This window comes from Heptranchias perlo, unplaced genomic scaffold (assembly GCF_035084215.1).
Source record: "Heptranchias perlo isolate sHepPer1 unplaced genomic scaffold, sHepPer1.hap1 HAP1_SCAFFOLD_466, whole genome shotgun sequence".
Classification (NCBI taxonomy): Eukaryota; Metazoa; Chordata; class Chondrichthyes; order Hexanchiformes; family Hexanchidae; genus Heptranchias; species Heptranchias perlo.
In genome coordinates, this window is record NW_027139480.1 from 119558 (window position 1) to 132996 (window position 13439).

At 46.9% G+C, this 13439-nt stretch overlaps 1 long non-coding RNA gene across 3 annotated transcripts in view; it reads right to left on the minus strand.

The window, feature by feature from the left end:
• LOC137313312 (uncharacterized) overlaps positions 1–13439 on the minus strand; it is a 77187-nt gene that overhangs the window by 19982 nt on the left and 43766 nt on the right. For all 3 annotated transcript variants that reach the window (XR_010961024.1, XR_010961025.1, XR_010961026.1), the window contains exon 5: positions 9540–9705. This is a non-coding gene — a long non-coding RNA (uncharacterized lncRNA). The remainder of the gene's footprint in view (positions 1–9539; positions 9706–13439) is intronic.

Consider the following 13439-nt stretch of genomic DNA (forward strand, 5'->3'; position numbering starts at 1 on the left):
CCCAACATTCTATCAATTCCAGCCTTGAATATACTCAACGACTGAGCATCCCCAGACCTCTGGGTGGAGAATTCCAAAGATTCACATCCCTCTGAGTGAATAAATTCCTCCTCATCTCAGTCTTACATGGCCCACACCTTATCTGAAGACAATTTCTTCTTTTTCTGGACTCGACAGCCAGGGGAACAATCTCTCCGGATCTATCCTGTCAAGCCCCCTCAGAATCTTATATTCTATTTTATATGTTTCAAAGAGATGTCAGAGGAATAGATGGACATGTTGATGGTGTTAGATGAAGATGGATAGGCGTGGGGTGTTTTATAGAATAAACACCGGCATGGACCTTGTGGGGTGAATGGCCTGTTTCTGAGCTGTGCAGTCCACATAATTCTGAAACCTTAGCCTATATTCGGCCCGTCATGCCCGCGCTAGCTTTTTGAAAGAACTGCCCAATTTAGTCCTACACCCCAGCGATTTCCCCATCACCCTGCAAATTATTCCTCTTCAATGACATGTCCAATTGCCTTTTGAAAGTGCATATGGAATGTGGTTTCACCGTTCTTTTAGGTATTGCACTCAACCTCATAATAAACCTCGGTGAAAAATGTTTCTTCATTTCACATCGAGATATATTGCCAATTATTTTTTATCTCACAGAGGAGCGGTGGGGAGAGAGAGAGAGAGAGTAGAGGGCGTGAGAAAGACAGAGTAGAAGGAGATAGAGAGGGTACAGACAGAGAGAGTAGGAAAAAGAGGAGAGTAAGTTGAGGAAGAGAGATAGAGAGAGGTTGGAAGGAGACAGAGAGAGTACAGAGAGATCACGAGAGACAGAGATAGAGAGAGAGTAGGGTGAGAAAGAGAGAAACAGAGAGAATAGAAGAAGACAGAGAGGGTAGAAGGGTAGAGAAGAAGAGAGGATGAGACAGAGACAAGCGGAAGATAAGGAGAACACAAAATGAGAAATAGAGTCAAAGGGGACGACAGTGAAAGACCACGGAGAGAGTGACAGAGAACGACAGAGGGACAGAGAGAGGGAGAGAAACAGACAGAAAGAGAAACAGGGAGAGACGGACGGAGAGAGGGAGAGACAGGGACAGAGCGAGTGATAGAGACTGGTCAGAGAGAGAGGGAGTCGAGTGTGAGAGCGAGAGAGAGAGAGAGACAACAAGGATCACAGCATCACAGGGCGTTGGAATCACTGAGAATGGGGGAAGACAGTGATCTCTGGAGAACGCCCAGGCTTCATCCCAGTCTCTGTTGGCAGATCTCACCCGGTGTGCGACTGACACCCACACAGAGAGAATGGGAGAGAGAAGAGGGAGCTTTACTCTGTATCTAAACTCTGTTGTTCCTGCCCTGAGAGTGTTTGATGGGATAGTGTAGAGGGAGCTTAACTCTCCATCTCACGCGTGCGGTACCTGTCTTGGGAGTGTTTAACGGGACACTCTGGTGGGGCTTTCACTCCATATCTAATCCGTGCTGTACCTATCCTGGGTGTGTTTAATGGGACAGTGTCGAGGGGGGGGGGGGGTTTCTCTGTATCTAACCTGTGCTGTACCTGCCCTGGGAGTGTTTGATGGGAGAGTGTGGAGTGGGTTATACTGTGTATCTAACTCGTGTTGTACCTGCCCTGGGAGTGTTTGATGAGACAGTGCAGTGGGGGATTTACTCTGTATCTAAACTGTGCTGAGCCTGCCATGGGAGTGTATGATGGGACAGTGTAGAGGGGATTATACTCTGAATCTAACTCGTGCTGTACCTGCCAGGGTAGTGTTTGATGGGAGAGTGTAAAGGGGGCTGCACTCGGTATCTAACCCGTTCTCTTTCTAACGAGTGAACAGTTCAGACTGAAGTGGTTGATATTCCTCATGCCTCACATTCCGAAGCATTAAACACTGTGACAGTGTTTTATTTTGCTCCGCCCTGTTATTATAAAACTCTCTCTGTTCACCTCAGAAGGTTCTGCCTCTCGCATGGATCCGTGTTCCACCGGCAGATGCCCCACGGGTCAGTGCTGAGTGTGGTTATTGTACCATGGGGTCTATCACTGCCAGTCAACATGATGTTCTCGCGAAAATGGCCCAACCCACCGACGCCAACACTCTCACTGGCGAACGTCTGGTGCAGAAACAGACCATTCACAACCCTCGACGTCTGATTTGAACCTGAGCTGAAACTCGGACCACATATTCTCTCCATCACCAAGTCCGCCTACTTCCATCTATGTATCTCTACCGTCTCCGCTCCCGCCTCTTCTCACCTATTGTTGACACCCTTGTCCGTGCCTTTGTTACCTCGAGACTGGACTATTCCTATGCTCTTCTGGCCAAACTCCCATCTTCCACCCTTCATTAACTTCAGCCCATCCAAAATTCAGCTGCCCGTAACCTAATTCGCACAAATTCCTGTTCAATCATCACCCCCTGTGTTCGCATTGGCTCCCGGTCCGGCAAAGCCTCGATTTTAAAATTCTCATCGTTGTGTTCAAATCCTTCCACGGCCATCTCTGTAACCTCCCCCAAGACTACAACCCCATCCTCCGCCACTGAGGTCTCTCCGTTCCTCCCATTCTGGCCTCTCGCGCATGCCCGAATTCCTGCAGTGCACCATTGGTGGCCGTGCCTTCAGCTGAATGGTCCCTAAACTCTGGAATTTCCTGCCTCTGATTCACTCTCCTCCTTTATGACGCTACTTAAAATGCACCTTCTCACGATATCCCTCAACCCACAACTGCCCACCTTCTCCCCATATCACTAAGCCCCACCTACCCGCCTCCCTCCATATCCCTTAATCCCCAACTGCAAACCTTCTCTCCCAATCGCTAATCCCGACCTACCACAGTCTCAACATATCCTTCAATCCCTACCTACCCACCTTCCCACCTTCCAACCATATCCCTCAATCCCCAACTAGCAAACCTTCTCCCACATCCCTAATTCCAACCTACCCACTTTCGACACATATTCCTTAATCTCACCAATCCATCTTCTCCCCATATTGCTCACTCTCACCTACCAACCTTCTCCTCTTATCCCTCATTCCCACCTACCCACCTTCTCAAGAGTTCAGAATATGCTCCTTTCATTAAGGTCAGTTTGGAGACTGAGAATCACTCCCAGGAGTATTCCAGTTTCTGAATGGGTATAAAGAGCTATTTTGTTCCTGATACTCAAACTTTCCTTCAAACTCTGAATCAACACCCACACTAACCTGGTTGACTTAACTGCCCTCTGAAATATGGCCTCGGTATCAGACAGGCGCACCGAGCCCAGACGGGCCTGCAAAGTCCTTCTGACTAACGACTGTGAACTTGTGCCAAAGTTGGGAGATCTGTCCCACAGACTCGTCAAGCAATAACCTGACATCGTCATTATGAGCCGGGGCTCAGGAGGTAGCGTCTGTCCTCAGAGTCAGAAGGTCGTTCTCTCGGACCCCACACACACCAGAGACTTGAGCATCTTAATCCAGGCCGACAATATCCTGTGCCAGTACTGTGGGAGCGCTGCACGCTCAGAGGGTCAGTACTGAGTTAATGCTGCATTGACAGAGGAGCAGTACTGAGGAAGCGCTGCACGGTCGGAGGGTCAGTATTGAGGGAGTGTTGCACTTTCGGAGGGTCAGTACTGAGAGAGCGCTGCACTGTCGGAGGCTCAGTACTGAGGGAGTGCTGCACTGTCGGATGGTCAGTACTGAGGGAGTGCTGCACTGTCGGAAGGTCACTACTGAGAGAGCGCTGCAGTTTTGGAAGGTCAGTACTGAGGGAGTGCTGAACTGTTTGAAGTGTCGTCATTTAGATGAGATGTTAAACCGAGTGCGCTCATCTCGGTCTGAAATGGCCGACCCCTTATCTGGGGAATGGGGAATGACTATTCCCCATTGTTCCAGATTCGCCAGTCAGTGCATCTATCCTGTCAAGTCCATCAATCCTGTCAAGTCCCTCAGGATACTATATGTTTCTATGAGATGAGAAAGGAATAGGATATGTTGATGGGGTTAGATGAAGAAGGGTGGTGGGAGGCTCGTGTGGAACATAAACCCCGGCATGTATCTATTGTGCCGAATGGCCTGTTTCTCAGCTGTACAGTCTAAGTATTTCTGGAATCTTAGCATACATTGGGCCCATCATGACTGTGCTGGTTCGTTGAAAGAACTCCCCAATTTAGTCCTGCAACCCAGATTTTGCCCCATAACCCTGCAAACTAGTCCTCTTCAATGATATGCCCACTTGCCTTTTGAAAGTTCCTGTGGAATGTGGTTCCACCGCTCTTTCAGGAAATGCATTCCAAATCATAACAAACGTCAGTGAAAAAATGTGTTCAAATTTCCCCGAGGTCTTTTGACAATTATTTTATTATCACAGAGAGGAGAAATAGAGAGTGAGACAATATTGGGCTGAAGAAAGATAGAGAGTGTAGACAGAGACAGAACGAGTATAGTGAGAGGGAGAGCAGGAGAGAGAGAGAGACATAGAGAGAATTAGGTGAGAAAGAGAGAGAGAGAGCAGTGAGGCAGAGGCAGATGACAGGATGAGACAGGGTAAGAGAGAGAGAAGGTGAGCACAAGAAGAGAAACAGAGACAGAGGGGAAGACAGAGAAAGATAAGGGTGATAAGGAGAGAGACCGACACAGGGCCAGAGAGAGAAAATAAAAGTCAGGGAGACATGAAATAAACAGGGGAGACAAACAGAGAGAGTGACATTTAGCTCAGGTGGTTCGAGCGTGATATTAATGCCAGAAAGGGCGCAGGTTTCATCCCTGCAAGGACCACGAACGTTCTTTTTATTGAGGGCGCAGTTTGCTCTCTTTATTTTAGACTTTGAGCGAATTATAAATGCAAAGTTTGGAAGGAAATTCACTGAGAACAGAGCATCGGAGAAGCATTTTCATGTTGGTGCTGTCAGTCCCGTATCATTCTGTGTCTGTTTAAAAGCGGTGTGCTGTCAGTCCCGGATCATTCTGTGTCTGTTTAGAAGCGGTGTGCTGTCAGTCCCGGATCATTCTGTGTCTGTTTAAAAGGGGTGTGCTGTAAGTCCTGGATCTTTCTGTGCCTGTTTAAAATGGGTATGCTCTCAATCCAGGATCATCCTGTGCCTGTTTTAAAGGGGTGTGCTGTCAGTCCCGGATCATTCTGTCTCTGTTTTTAAGTGGTGTGCTGTCAGTCCCGGATCATTCTGTGCCTGTTTTAAAGGGATGTGCTGTCAGTCCAGGATCATCCTGTGTCTGTTTTAAAGGGGTGTGCTGTCTGTCCTGGATCACAGACTCAAGTTACTGTTCATAGCCTGAAACCGCAGACGGCTCGATCACACTGGAGATCACAACCCACTGAGGGGAACTGGGGCATGAAAAGCTTTCAATTAATGAAACAAATACTTCAAACAGGATAAATTGAGCCCCCACAGAAATACGGAGATCAGAGGAGCCTGTAGCTAAGGCAAAGCAGTTATGAACGGAGATTTCAATTATCCCATTGTCTGCGTTATAGTGCACCTCGGACAGTTCACTGAAACAATATCACAGAACGGGGAGGATATAACTATCACGAAAGAGAGAACAAGCTTGAAAAGAAAAGACTGAGGAGTGACCTGATAGAAGTCTTTAAGTTTAATGACAGGTTTGATAGGGTAGACGGAGAGAAGATGATTTCACCCGCGAGTGAGAGCAGACCTCGGGGTTATAAATCGAAGCTGGTCACTGATAAATCCAATATTAATTCAGGAGAATCTCCTTTATACAGGGAGTGGTTAGTGTGAGCGACTCGCTACCACAAGTGAGTTGAGGCGACGAGCAAAGATGCTGTTAAGATGAAGCTAGATAAACACACGAGGGAAAAGGGAATAGAAGGATATGTTGATTGGGTTCGATGAACAAGCGTGAAAGGAGGATCATCTGCAGCATAAGCAAAGGCATGGACTCATCGGGACGAATGGCTTGTTTCTGTGCTGTACAGTGTATGCAGGGGGTAAGAGAAAGAGAGAGAGTAAAGGGAGAAAGAGAGAGTAGAGGGAGAGAGAGAGGGTCTGGAGAGCGAGTAGAGGGAGAGCACGAGTGGAGAGCGAGAAGAGTGAGACACAGAGATGGAGAGAGGGTTAGAGGGAGGGGGACAGGGAAAGTGGGAGGGACTCCCACCTACCGATCTGCTCCTCATATCACTCAACACAACCACCCAAACCTTCTCACAATATCCCTCAACTAAACTTACCACCTTCTCACCATATCCATCAACCCCACCGACCGAATTACTCCCCACATCACTCAACCCCACCTAACCACCATCTCACAATATCTCTCAATCATAACCTACCCGCCTTATTAACATTTCCCACAATCACACTTACCCAACTCCTCACCATATCGGTCGACCGCACCGTCACACCTTCTCCCCATTTCACTCAACTACACCTACCCATCTTCATACAAAATCCCTCAACTCCAAACTACCCATCATCCCCCGTGTCCCTCAATCCCCACCTACCTATCTTACCCCCAAATACCTCAATCCCCACCTACCAACATTATGACCTTATTCCTCAATCCCACGGCCACAATATCCCACCTTATCTCTCAATACCACGTAAACACCTCCCATATCCCTCAAACCAGAGCTACACACCTTCTCCCCATAACACTCAACCCCAGTTACCCACATTCTCATAAGACCCCTCAATCCCGACCAACACACATTCCCACCTTATCCTTCAATCCCAAACTAACCACATTCTCCTCATATCCCTCACTCACACCTACCTATCTTCTCCCCATATTCCTCAATCCACAACTGCCATCTTCAGACCAGATTCCTCCGACACTCCTATCCACATCCCCAAAGACCACAATCCTCACCCATCCAACATCTCGCCATATCCCTCAATCGCACATACCCACCTACACACCTTCTCTCCACATGCCTCAACCCCACCTACCCACCTTCTCACAATATCCCACAATCCCCACTTACCCACCATCCCTTCATTTCACTAAATCCCCACTTAAGCACCTTCTACACATATCCCTCAACCCCACCTACTCACATTCTCATATCATCCGTCAATCCCCACATACCCACCTTCCCCACTTATCCCTCAATCCCCACCTACCGACCTTCACAACAATTCCTTCAATCCCCACCAACCCATATTAGCTCCTTATACCTCAATCCCACCTAATCAACTTCTCACCATATCCCTCAATCCACAACCACCCAACTTCTCACCATATCCCTCAATCGGGCCGACACACCTACCCATATCCCTCAATTCACATCTACACACCTTCTCCCCATAACACTCAAACCCACCTACCCGCATTCTCACAACATCTCTCAATCACCACCTACACTTCTTCGCACCATATCCCTCAATCCCCACATAACCGCTTTCTCTTCATGTCCCTCACTCATACTTTCCCATCTTCTCCAAATATTCCTCAATCTGCACATGTCCATCGACTCACCAAATGCCTAAACACACCTAAGCAGTTTTTCAACAAATCTCTAAACCCCACCTTCCAACCTTCGACCATATCCCTCATAACCACCTTCACGCCATATCATTCAATCCCCAACTACTCACGTTGTCCCAATCCCTCAAACTCATCTACCCAACTTCTCACCATGTCAGTCAATCCCAACGAACCACATCCCCATATACCTCAATCAACACATACGCACCTTAGCCTCCTATCCCTCAATCCCACCTCCGCAAACTTCTCAGCAATGCCCTCAATCCCCACCAAACTACCTTCCCTCCGTATCCCACAAATTCACCGACGCACCATCTCCACAGATCACTCAAACACACCCAACCACCTTCTCACTCTATCCAGTATTACCACTTACCCACCCTCTCACCATATCCGTCAACACCACCTACCCACATTATCTTCATATACCTCAATCACGACCTATACACCTTTTCCCCATATCACTCAACCCCAACTACCCACATTAAAAAAAAATCCTCTATCCACAACTACCTCCCATATCCCTCAATCACCTGTACAAATCTTTCCGCCATATCCCTCAATCCCCACTTAATCATGGTTGACTTTCATCTGCATATATACTGGCCAAACCAAATTAGCAATAATACTGTGGAGCATTATTTCCTGGAGTGTGCAGGAGATGGTTTTTCAAACCAATATGTTGAGCAGCCAATTCGGGAACAGCCTATCCTCGATTGGGTATGGTGCATCGAGAAGCGGTTAATTCATTAAATTGTTGTGCGGGGTCCTTTCGAGGAGAGTGACCGGAACATGATATAATTCTTCATTAAGATAGAAAGTGAAGGAGTGCAATCCGAAACTAGGGTACTAAATCGAAGGTATGAGGAGTGAGTTGGCTGTGATAGATTTGAGAACTTCATTAAAAGGCATGACGGTGAATAGGCAATGTCTCACATTTGAGGAGCGAATGCATGAATTGCAACAGTTTTACGTTCCATTCTGGCACAAAAAGACAAAAGGACAAAAGGCCCAACCATGGCTAACAGAAGAAGTTAAGGCTAGGATGCGATGCAAAGTGGAATCATAACATTTTGCCAGAAAATGCAGCAAGCCAGAGGATTGGGAACAGTTTCGAACGGAGCAAAAAATGGTCAAGAGATTGATTAAGAGGGAAAATAGAGAATGAGAGTGAACTGGCGAGGAACATAAAAGCGGACTGTAAAAACTTCGACAAACGGGAATATTGTATTGAGATAGACGATCAGCCATGATCATATTGAATGGTGGAGCAGGCTCGAAGGGCCGAATGGCTTACTCCTGCTCATCTTTTCTATGTTTCGATGACTCGGAGGCCTAGATTTCCACCTTCAGCAGGTGGTGTCCGATCGACCGTCCATGACACACCCTGTCACATTTTCACTTCCATTTACTTCGATACCATTAAAAGTAATTGGCAGAATATTATGGGCTGATTGCATGCAATTTCCTAAAGTGCTCTCCCGGGGAGTGACGCTCCACCGCAAGTTCCACTGCCCGGGATTGTGAGTCCGCTGAAGGCAGAATTAACCCCCGGTGATGAATGGGGGAGAACAAAACCAGGCACGGCCTCGGTTTCGCGCTCCCCACTGTTTGTTTGATTAGTTTCCGTGTTCGGTCTTAGGCATTTTAACCATTTTAACATTTTGGTTCTTGAAATGTCTCTCATTTACTCCGCAGAAATTTTTGTCATCTCTCAATTCCTCAATATCCTGAAATAGATTCCAGGTCAGTCAACGCATGAAATTTCCTCTAACTCCTGTTTGTCGCCTCCGTTCTATCCTTTTCCCAGTTCCACTAAAACTGTTTCACTTTGTTTTCAGTCCACACTAGAGTTATACCTGAACCGTCACCCTGTCCTTTGTCCAGATACTGACCGATCAGCTGGGTATTTTCACCTCTTCCTTTCATTGTTTGAGATTCACAATAATTGCAGTTTGACCCATTTTTTTCCAGTTTGGTCTTTTTCTCTTCTGTTACCTTCTCTGATTCTAAGATCAGATTTCTTGTTAGTTTTGTGATGTTTAAATAATCCAAACTCATCCTGTTCCCCTCCCACTTACCTGATGTTCTTGTCCACTGAAATGACTCTCGTATGTTTTCAACGATCTGTCTCCGTCCACCCCTTCTTCAACTGCCGGTTCTAGTCTGTCCCGGTAGAATTTCGTCAACTGGATCAGTTGGTAACAGTGAGACTTTGTCCAGAACTCAGTGATCGCAGTGTTCGGTCTGTGAACAACAATGGAGAACAATACACATTATCGACCTTCCATCCGGGTGGCTATATTTGCTCTTACACCAAACGGCTGACGCCTCCTGTGAGCCACGTTATCAAATTCCTTCTGAAAACCCATATATGCCTCATGTGTTACAATACATTGACCGAAATAGTCACGTCTCAACAAGGCTGTATCAAATTTTTCAAATACAATGTCAAATGTCTACAGTTAATCCGTTCTCACCTTCGCCGAATTTGAAATGCTCACTAATTCCGTGTCTGTTTAAAAGGGATGTGCTTTCTGTCCCTGATCATTCTGTGTCTGTTTGAAATGGGTTTGCTGTCAGTCCCGGATCATTCTGTGTCTGTTTAAAAGGGCTGTGCTGTCAGTCTCGGATCACTCTGTGCCTGTTTGAAATGGGTGTGCTGTCAGTCCCGGATCATTCTGTGCCTGATTAAAATGGGTGTGCTGTCAGTCCCAGATCAGAGAATCAAGTTGCTGTGCAGAGCCTGAACCCATAGACGGCTCGATCACACTGGAGATCGCAACCAACTGAGATAAACTGGGGCATAAAACGCTTTCAATTAATGAAAAAAATACTTCAAACAGGAAGTATTGACCCAATACAGAAATACGGAGATCAGAGGAGCCCGTAGCGAAGGCAAAGCAGTTATGAAGGGAGATTTTACTTTTCACACAGACTGGGACACGTTGGCAATACATTTCTAGAATGCATCTTGGACAGTTTTCTGAAACAATATCATGAAACTGAGAGGTTACACATGTCAGGAAAGAGAGAACAAGCTGGGGCTCTTTTCTCTCGAAAAGAGAAGACTGAGGAGTGACGTGATAGAGGTTTTTAAGATTAATGATGTGTTTGTTGGGGTAGATCTGGAGAAGATGTTTCCACTTGAAGGGGAGACCAGAACCAAGGGTCATTATTATAAGATAGTCACTGATTAATCGAATTGAATCGAATAATGAATTCAGTGAAAACGTCTTTACCCAGAGACTGGTGAGAATGTGAAACTCGCTACCACAAAGGGTAGTTGAGAAGAATCGCACAGATGCATTTAAGGGGAATATGGATAAACACATGAGAGAGAAAGAACATATGAACATTATAAATGGGAGAAGGTGCAGGCCATCCGGTCCCTCGATGCTGCTCCACCATTCAATCAGATCATGCTTGATCTTCTACCTCAACTCCACTTTCACGCCCGACCCACAAATCCCTTGATTCCGCGAAGCCCAAAATTCTATCAATTCCAGCCTTGAATATACTCAACGACTGAGCATCCACAAACCTCTGAGTGGAGAATTCCAAAGATTCACATCCCTCTGAGTGAATAAATTCCTCCTCATCTCAGTCTTACATGGCCGACCCCTTATCTGAAGACAATTTCTTCTTGTTCTAGACTCGACAGCCAGGGGAACAATCTCTCCGGATCTATCCTGTCAAACCCCCTCAGAATCTTATATTCTATTTTATATGTTTCAAAGAGATGGCAGCGGAACAGATGGACATGTTGATTGTGTGAGATGAAGATGGATAGGCGTGGGGTGTTTTATAGCATGAGCACCGGCATGGACCTTGTGGTGTGAATGGCCTGTTTCTGAGCAGTGCAGTCCACATAATTCTGGAACCTTAGCCTATATTCGGCCCGTCATGCCCGCGCTAGCTTTTTGAAAGAACTGCCCAATTTAGACCTACACCCCAGCGATTTCCCCATCACCCTGCAAATTATTCCTCTTCAATGACATGTCCAATTGCCTTTTGAAAGTGCATATGGAATGTGGTTTCACCGTTCTTTTAGGTATTGCACTCAATCCCATAACAAACCTCGGTGAAAAAATGTTTCTCCATTTCCCATCGAGATGTATTGCCAATTATTTTTTATCTCACAGAGGAGCGGTGGGGAGAGAGAGAGAGTAGAGGGCGTGAGAAAGACAGAGTAGAAGGAGATACAGAGGGTACAGACAGAGAAAGTAGGAGAAAGAGGAGAGTAAGGTGAGGAAGAGAGATAGAGAGAGATTGGAAGGTGACAGAGAGAGTACAGAGAGAGCACGAGAGACAGAGATAGAGAGAGAGTAGGGTGAGAAAGAGAGAAACATAGAGAATAGAAGAAGACAGAGAGGGTAGAAGGGTAGAGAAGAAGAGAGGATGAGACAGAGACAAGAGGAAGATAAGGAAAACACAAAAAGTGAAAAAGAGTCAAAGGGGACGACAGTGAAAGACCACGGAGAGAGTGACAGAGAACGACAGAGGGACAGAGAGAGGGAGAGAAACAGACAGAAAGAGAAACAGGGAGAGACGGACGGAGAGAGGGAGAGACAGGGACAGAGCGAGTGATTGAGACTGGTCAGAGAGAGAGGGAGTCGAGTGTGAGAGCGAGAGAGAGAGAGAGAGAACAAGGATCACAGCATCACAGGGCGTTGGAATCAGTGAGAATGGGGGAAGGCAGTGATCTCTGGAGAAGGCCCAGGCTTCATCCGAGTCTCTGTTGGCAGATCTCACCCGGTGTGCGACTGACACCCACACACAGAGAATGGGAGAGAGAAGAGGGAGCTTTACTCTGTATCTAAACTCTGTTGTTCCTGCCCTGAGAGTGTTTGAAGGGATAGTGTAGAGCGAGCTTAACTCTCCATCTCACGCGTGCGGTACCTGTCTTGGGAGTGTTTAACGGGACACTCTGGAGCGGCTTTCACTCCATATCTAACCCGTGCTGTACCTGTCCTGCGAGTTTTTGATGGGAAAGTGTCTTGGGGCCTTTACTCTGTATCTAACCTGCGCTGTACCTGCCCTGGGAGTGTTTGATGGGACAGTGTTGAGGGGCTTATACACTGTATCTAACTCGTGTTGTACCTGCCCTGGGAGTGTTTGATGAGACAGTGCAGTGGGGGATTTACTCTGTATCTAAACTGTGCTGAGCCTGCCATGGGAGTGTTTGATGGGACAGTGTAGAGGGGATTATACTCTGTATCTAACTCGTGCTGTACCTGCCCTGGGAGCGTTTGATGGGACAGTGTGGTAGGGGATTTACTATGTATCTAACCTGTGCTGTGCCTGCCAGGGGAGTGTTTGATGGGAGAGTGTAGAGGGGGCTGCACTCTGTATCTAACCCGTGCTCTTTCTAACGTGTGAACAGTTCAGACTGAAGTGGTTGATATTCCTCATGCCTCACATTCCGAAGCAATAAACACTGTGACAGTGTTTTATTTTGCTCCGCCCTGTTATTATAAAACTCTCTCTGTTCACCTCAGAAGGTTCTGCCTCTCGCATGGATCCGTGTTCCACCGGCAGATGCCCCACGGGTCAGTGCTGAGTGTGGTTATTGTACCATGGGGTCTATCACTGCCAGTCAACATCATGTGCTCGCTAAAAGGCCCAACCCACCGACTCCATCCCTCTCCCTGGCGAACGTCTGGTGCAGAAACAGACCATTCACAAACCTCGACGTCTGATTTGAACCTGAGCTGAAACTCGGACCACATATTCTTTCCATCACCAAGTCCGCCTACTTCCATCTTTGTATCTCGACCGTTTCCGCTCCCGCCTCTTCTCACCTATTGCTGACACCCTTGTCCGTGCCTTTGTTATCTCGAGACTGGACTATTCCTATGCTCTTCTGGCCAAACTCCCATCTTCCACCATTCATTAACTTCAGCTCATCCAAAATTCAGCTGCCCGTAACCTAATTCGCACAAATTCCTGTTCAATCATCACCCCCTGTGTTCGCATTG